Below are 7,901 nucleotides of genomic sequence, written 5' to 3'. Positions count from 1 at the left end.
GTGTGGTAGGGCACCAAGTCTGTGTCATGGTGTGCCCTTCAACGGGTGCAAGTGTAACATAGAGCTCGACCGCTCACGTTTACCTTGAACAAATTAGAGTGCTTAAAGCAGGGTGCCCAAACGCCCTAGAATAATCTTGCATGGAATAATGGAATACGACCTTGGTCTAATCTTTCATTGGTTTGTACTCAGACCGGAGGTAATGATTAACAGAAGTAGTTGGGGACACTAGTATTACGGCGCGAGAGGTGAAATTCGTAGACCGTCGTAAGACTAACTAAAGCGAAGGCATTTGTCAAGGATGCTTTCTTTAATCAAGAACGAAAGTTAGAGGATCGAAGGCGATTAGATACCGCCCTAGTTCTAACCGTAAACGATGCCAACTAGCAATTGGGAGACGCTACAACCAGGTGCTCTCAGTAGCTTCCGGGAAACCAAAGTCAGGTTCCGGGGGAAGTATGGTTGCAAAGTTGAAACTTAAAGGAATTGACGGAAGGGCACCACAATGAAATGGAGCTTGCGGTTCAATTTGACTCAACACGGGAAAACTTACCTGGTCCGAACTTATGGAGGTGAGACAGATTAATAGCTCTTTCTCAAATTTAAGGGTAGTGGTGCATGGCCGTTCTTAGTTCGTGGATTGATTTGTCTGGTTAATTCCGATAACGAACGTGACTCACATATGCTAACTAGAACGCAGTCAGCGTTAATGCGTCGATGCCGATTGGAACGGGTTAGGACCTTTCGGTGGAGTATGACCTGACACCTTCGCTGTTCGTGTGCGCAAGTGCACTTACGGTACGCTGCTTAGCAGGACAATTTGTGTTTAGCAAAATGAGATCGAGCGATAACAGGTCCGTGATGCCCTTAGATGTTCTGGGCTACACGCGTGCTACAATGTGGGTAGCAGCGTGTCTCCTATTCCGAGAGGAACGGGAAATCACTCAAATACTCACTTAGTAGGGATTATGGATTGCAATGGTCCATATGAACTCGGAACTTCTAGTAAGTGCTGGTCATCAGCCAGCGTTGAATACGTCCCTGCCCTTTGTACACACCGCCCGTCGCTACTACCGATGGATTATTTAGTGAGGTCTTTGGAGATGATCGTTCGCTGGATCCTCGTGAACCGCGTCTGCTTTATCGAAGTTGACCGAACTTGATGATTTAGAGGAAGTAAAAGTCGTAACAAGGTTTCCGTAGGTGAACCTGCGGAAGGATCATTAGTGGCCAAGTGATCCTTCCAGAAGTCCGAACCTGCGGGTTGAGACTTCGGCACAAGTTGCCATATGATAGTTGACGAAACACGTTAGAAGTCCGAACCTGCGGGTTGAGACTTCGGCACAAGTTGCCATATGATAATTGACGAAACACTATAGAAGTCCGAACCTGCGGGTTGAGACTTCGGCACAAGTTGCCATATGATAATTGACGAAACACTATAGAAGTCCGAACCTGCGGGTTGAGACTTAGGCACAAGTTGCCTTATATAAAACTTCGAACAAATACACAAGTCCGAACCTGCGGGTTGAGACTTAGGCACAAGTTGCCATATGATAGTTGACGAAACACGTTAGAAGTCCGAACCTGCGGGTTGAGACTTCGGCACAAGTTGCCATATGAACATTGACGAAACACTATGAAGTCCGAACCTGCGGGTTGAGACTTAGGCACAAGTTGCCTTATATATAACTTCGAACAAATACACAAGTCCGAACCTGCGGGTTGAGACTTAGGCACAAGTTGCCTTATATATAACTTCGAACAAATACACAAGTCCGAACCTGCGGGTTGAGACTTAGGCACAAGTTGCCATATGAAAGTTGACGAAACACTAACAAGTCCGAACCTGCGGGTTGAGACTTAGGCACACGTTGCCTTATACATGACTTCGAACAAATACACAAGTCCGAACCTGCGGGTTGAGACTTAGGCACAAGTTGCCTTATACATACATTGGCCAAATAAACAGAAGTCCGAACCTGCGGGTTGAGACTTAGGCACAAGTTGCCATATTATATTCGATCAAACACTAAGTAGTCCGAACCTGCGGGTTGAGACTCAAGACCGTAACAAGATGTCACTATACAAGTCCGAACCTAAGGGTTGAGACTTAATGCGATCTAGATACCAAGTTGACATCCAATACCTGTTGAGCAAAACCAAAGATTCCCTGTTCTCGAATGATTACACTATATAACAGGGAATCATGAAGAAATCAAGCAAGCGTGAAACAAAGTCATCACTTGGGCATGCTCGATAGCCAACCACATGACCTTAACCTAAGAGAGCATGCAAACCACATGATACCTATAAACGATTAACCCGCCCTAGTTCAATCGTTCACCAAGTGATGACTTCAGTATGGCTAAGAGAAAAACTTTTAAATGGGAAAAACTCTAAGTCCGAACCTCCGGGTTGAGACTTCCGCGTCGGAGGTGGGCGCACCTCCTATCCGAAAGATGATGAATCAGGGGTGTTCGGTCAGCAATGGTCGGATGCCCCGTCGTAGTCCAACTATGACAATCAAAGTCAAGACCTCCGGGTTGAGACTTTCCGCGAGTACAAGCATAAAGGAACACGGACCAAGCCGTACCGAGAGAATCGGTACTAGAGCCCTCGTGGTTCTACATTGAGAGAGCCCTCGTGGTTCTCATTAGGGGCTTTATGCAAGTCGTACTCAATACTGTGGTGTGAAGTATAAAGTATAGTCCTCGCCTGGTCCACGCTGCTTCGGCGGTCCTGGGTAAGATAGTTAATTCTAGCTTGCCCTATAGTGGAATGAGGACACTTCATGCTTCGTCTTTTAGCGGCGGCTAGACTCCTCCTCACGGGGAACGAGTTGACGCGCACAGCGGCGGCTTACGCACTATGGCAATCATGGATGCCTGAAGATTCCGTGAAGTTCTCCCCTGGTCCACGCTGCCTCGGCAGTCCTGGGTAAAATGGAATATTTCCAGCTTGCCCTATAGTGGAAGAGGACTATCCAACAATACAAAGTCAAGACCTCCGGGTTGAGACTTTCCGCGTCGGTGGTGTCGCGCACCGCCTATCCGAAAGATGGTGTAACAGGGGTGTTCGATCAGCAATGGTCGGATGCCCCGTCATAGTCCAACTATGACAACCAAAGTCAAGACCTCCGGGTTGAGACTTTCCGCGTCCGGAGGTACGCGTACCGCCTACCCGAAAGATGGTGTGCTTCTGGGGTATTCGATGAGTCGGATACCCCGTCGTAGTCCAACTATGACAATCAAAGTCAAGACCTCCGGGTTGAGACTTCCGCGTCCGGAGGTACGCGTACCGCCTACCCGAAAGATGGTGTGCTTCTGGGGTATTCGATGAGTCGGATACCCCGTCGTAGTCCAACTATGACAATCAAAGTCAAGACCTCCGGGTTGAGACTTCCGCGTCCGGAGGTACGCGTACCGCCTACCCGAAAGATGGTGAATCAGGGGTGTTTGATCAGCAATGGTCGGATGCCCCGTCGTAGTCCAACTATGACAATCAAAGTCAAGACCTCCGGGTTGAGACTTTCTAAGAGTACAAGCATAAAGGAACACGGACCAAGCCGTACCGAGAGAATCGGTACTAGAGCCCTTGTGGTTCTACATTGAGAGAGCCCTCGTGGTTCTCATTAGGGGCTTTATGCAAGAAGTACTCAATACTGTGGTGTGAAGTATAAAGTATAGAGTCCTCCACTGGTCCACGCTGCTCCGGCGGTCCTGGGTAAGATAGTTCATTCTAGCTTGCCCTATGTGGAAGAGGACTCAATACCCTACCTGTTGAGCTTGAAACAAAGTCATCACTTGGGCATGCTCATATTGCCATACACAATTACATTATATTCGAATGAGCATGCAAGCGACCCTATATAGACCGAACCAAAACGATAGATACCGCCGTAGTTCACCCCCACCAAGTGATGACTTCAGTATGGCTAGTGTGTGAAGTATAAAGTATAGTCCTCCCCTGGTCCACACTGCTTCGGCGGTCCTGGGTAAGATAGTTAGTTCTAGCTTGCCCTATGTGGAAGAGGACACAATACTTAATACTTAGAGTACAAGCATAAAGGAACACGGACCAAGCCGTACCGAGAGAATCGGTACTAGAGCCCTCGTGGTTCTACATTGAGAGAGCCCTCGTGGTTCTCATTAGGGGCTTTATGCAAGTCGTACTCAATACTGTGGTGTGAAGTATAAAGTATAGAGTCCTCCACTGGTCCACGCTGCTCCGGCGGTCCTGGGTAAGATAGTTCATTCTAGCTTGCCCTATGTGGAAGAGGACTCAATACCCTACCTGTTGAGCTTGAAACAAAGTCATCACTTGGGCATGCTCATATTGCCATACAATATTCCATTATCTACTAATGAGCATGCAGCTATATGATTATAACCTGTAAACGATTACCCCGCCGTAGTTCAGCGCTTCAACCAAGTGATGACTTCAGTATGGCTAGTGTGTGAAGTATAAAGTATAGTCCTCCCCTGGTCCACACTGCTTCGGCGGTCCTGGGTAAGATAGTTAGTTCTAGCTTGCCCTATGTGGAAGAGGACACCATACTTAATACTGTGGTGTAATGAACAAAGTATAGTCCTCCACTGGTCCACGCTGCTTCGGCGGTCCTGGGTAAGATAGTTAGTTCTAGCTTGCCCTATGTGGAAGAGGGCATACAAGACAAAGTATAGTTCTCCCCTGGTCCACGCTGCTTCGGCGGTCCTGGGTAAGATAGTTAATTCTAGCTTGCCCTATGTGGAAGAGAGCATACATGAACCAAGAACGAAGGTTATGATCGAGGAATGATTCGACAACTAACCGATGGTATGAAATGTGAAGAATTCAAGCAAGCACACAATCAAGTCATCACTTGGGCATGCTCGATAGCCAACCCTATGACATTAACCTAGTAGAGCATGCGAAAACCAATATATATGTAAACGATGCCCCTCCCTAGTTCAGCGCTTCAACCAAGTGATGACTTCAGAATGGCTAAATCAAATCGGTTCAAAACATACCATCGGTACCCTATTGAAACACACAAGTCGATATCAAACCTCATGATTGTGTAGTCCTCCACTGGTCCACACTGCTCCGGCGGTCCTGGGTAAGATAGTTCATTCTAGCTTGCCCTATGTGGAAGAGGGCACATTACTCAATACTGTGGTGTTATGAACAAAGTATAGTCCTCCACTGGTCCACGCTGCTTCGGCGGTCCTGGGTAAGATAGTTAGTTCTAGCTTGCCCTATGTGGAAGAGGGCATACAAGACAAAGTATAGTTCTCCCCTGGTCCACGCTGCTTCGGCGGTCCTGGGTAAGATAGTTAATTCTAGCTTGCCCTATGTGGAAGAGAGCATACATGAACCAAGAACGAAGGTTATGATCGAGGAATGATTCGACAACTAACCGATGGTATGAAATGTGAAGAATTCAAGCAAGCACACAATCAAGTCATCACTTGGGCATGCTCGATAGCCAACCTCATGACATTAACCTAGTAGAGCATGCGAAAACCAATATATATGTAAACGATGCCTCCCTAGTTCAGCGCTTCAACCAAGTGATGACTTCAGAATGGCTAAATCAAATCGGTTCAAACCATACCATCGGTATCCTATTGAAACACACAAGTCGATATCAAACCTCATGATTGTGTAGTCCTCCACTGGTCCACGCCGCTTCGGCCGTCCTGGGTAAAATGGAACATTCCAGCTTGCCCTATGTGGAAGAGGGCACATTACTCAATACTGTGGTGTGAAGTATAAAGTTCAGTTCTCCCCTGGTCCACGCTGCTTCGGCGGTCCTGGGTAAGATAGTTCATTCTAGCTTGCCCTATGTGGAAGAGGACACTTCATACTTCGTCTCTAAGCGGCGGCTTGACTCCTCCCTACGGGGAACGGGTTTACGCGCACAGCGGCGGCTTACGCACTATGGCAGTCATGGATGCCTTACGTTTCTATGAAAAGTGTGTTCCTCCCCTGGTCCACGCTGCTTCGGCAGTCCTGGGTAAGATAGTTAGTTCTAGCTTGCCCTATGTGGAAGAGGACACGTAGACTTACTGTGGTGTGAAGTATAAAGTTCAGTTCTCCCCTGGTCCACGCCGCTTCGGCCGTCCTGGGTAAAATGGATTCATCCAGCTTGCCCTATGTGGAATGAGGACACTTTATGCTTCGTCTCTAAGCGGCGGCTTGCTCCTCCCTACGGGGAACGGGTATACGCGCACAGCGGCGGCTTACGTTATGGCAGTCATGGATGCCTTACGTTTCCATGAAAAGTGTGTTCCTCCCCTGGTCCACGCTGCTTCGGCAGTCCTGGGTAAGATAGTTAGTTCTAGCTTGCCCTATGGTGGAAGAGGACACCATACTTAATACTGTGGTGTAATGAACAAAGTATAGTCCTCCACTGGTCCACGCTGCTTTGCAGTCCTGGGTAAGATAGTTAATTCTAGCTTGCCCTATGTGGAAGAGGGCATACAAGACAAAGTATAGTTCTCCCCTGGTCCACGCTGCTTCGGCGGTCCTGGGTAAGATAGTTAATTCTAGCTTGCCCTATGTGGAAGAGAGCATACATGAACCAAGAACGAAGGTTATGATCGAGGAATGATTCGACAACTAACCGATGGTATGAAATGTGAAGAATTCAAGCAAGCACACAATCAAGTCATCACTTGGGCATGCTCGATAGCCAACCCTATGACATTAACCTAGTAGAGCATGCGAAACCCAATATATATACAAGTAATGTAAACGATGCCTCCCTAGTTCAGCGCTTCAACCAAGTGATGACTTCAGAATGGCTAAATCAAATCGGTTCAAAACATACCATCGGTACCCTATTGAAACACACAAGTCGATATCAAACCTCATGATTGTGTAGTCCTCCACTGGTCCACACTGCTCCGGCGGTCCTGGGTAAGATAGTTCATTCTAGCTTGCCCTATGTGGAAGAGGGCACATTACTCAATACTGTGGTGTTATGAACAAAGTATAGTCCTCCACTGGTCCACGCTGCTTCGGCGGTCCTGGGTAAGATAGTTAGTTCTAGCTTGCCCTATGTGGAAGAGGGCATACAAGACAAAGTATAGTTCTCCCCTGGTCCACGCTGCTTCGGCGGTCCTGGGTAAGATAGTTAATTCTAGCTTGCCCTATGTGGAAGAGAGCATACATGAACCAAGAACGAAGGTTATGATCGAGGAATGATTCGACAACTAACCGATGGTATGAAATGTGAAGAATTCAAGCAAGCACACAATCAAGTCATCACTTGGGCATGCTCGATAGCCAACCTCATGACATTAACCTAGTAGAGCATGCGAAAACCAATATATATGTAAACGATGCCTCCCTAGTTCAGCGCTTCAACCAAGTGATGACTTCAGAATGGCTAAATCAAATCGGTTCAAACCATACCATCGGTATCCTATTGAAACACACAAGTCGATATCAAACCTCATGATTGTGTAGTCCTCCACTGGTCCACGCCGCTTCGGCCGTCCTGGGTAAAATGGAACATTCCAGCTTGCCCTATGTGGAAGAGGGCACATTACTCAATACTGTGGTGTGAAGTATAAAGTTCAGTTCTCCCCTGGTCCACGCTGCTTCGGCGGTCCTGGGTAAGATAGTTCATTCTAGCTTGCCCTATGTGGAAGAGGACACTTCATACTTCGTCTCTAAGCGGCGGCTTGACTCCTCCCTACGGGGAACGGGTTTACGCGCACAGCGGCGGCTTACGCACTATGGCAGTCATGGATGCCTTACGTTTCTATGAAAAGTGTGTTCCTCCCCTGGTCCACGCTGCTTCGGCAGTCCTGGGTAAGATAGTTAGTTCTAGCTTGCCCTATGTGGAAGAGGACACGTAGACTTACTGTGGTGTGAAGTATAAAGTTCAGTTCTCCCCTGGTCCACGC

Source organism: Anopheles ziemanni, assembly GCF_943734765.1.
Source record: "Anopheles ziemanni chromosome X unlocalized genomic scaffold, idAnoZiCoDA_A2_x.2 X_unloc_73, whole genome shotgun sequence".
NCBI classification, from domain to species: Eukaryota; Metazoa; Arthropoda; class Insecta; order Diptera; family Culicidae; genus Anopheles; species Anopheles ziemanni.
Note: the sequence above shows the minus strand (reverse complement) of the source record.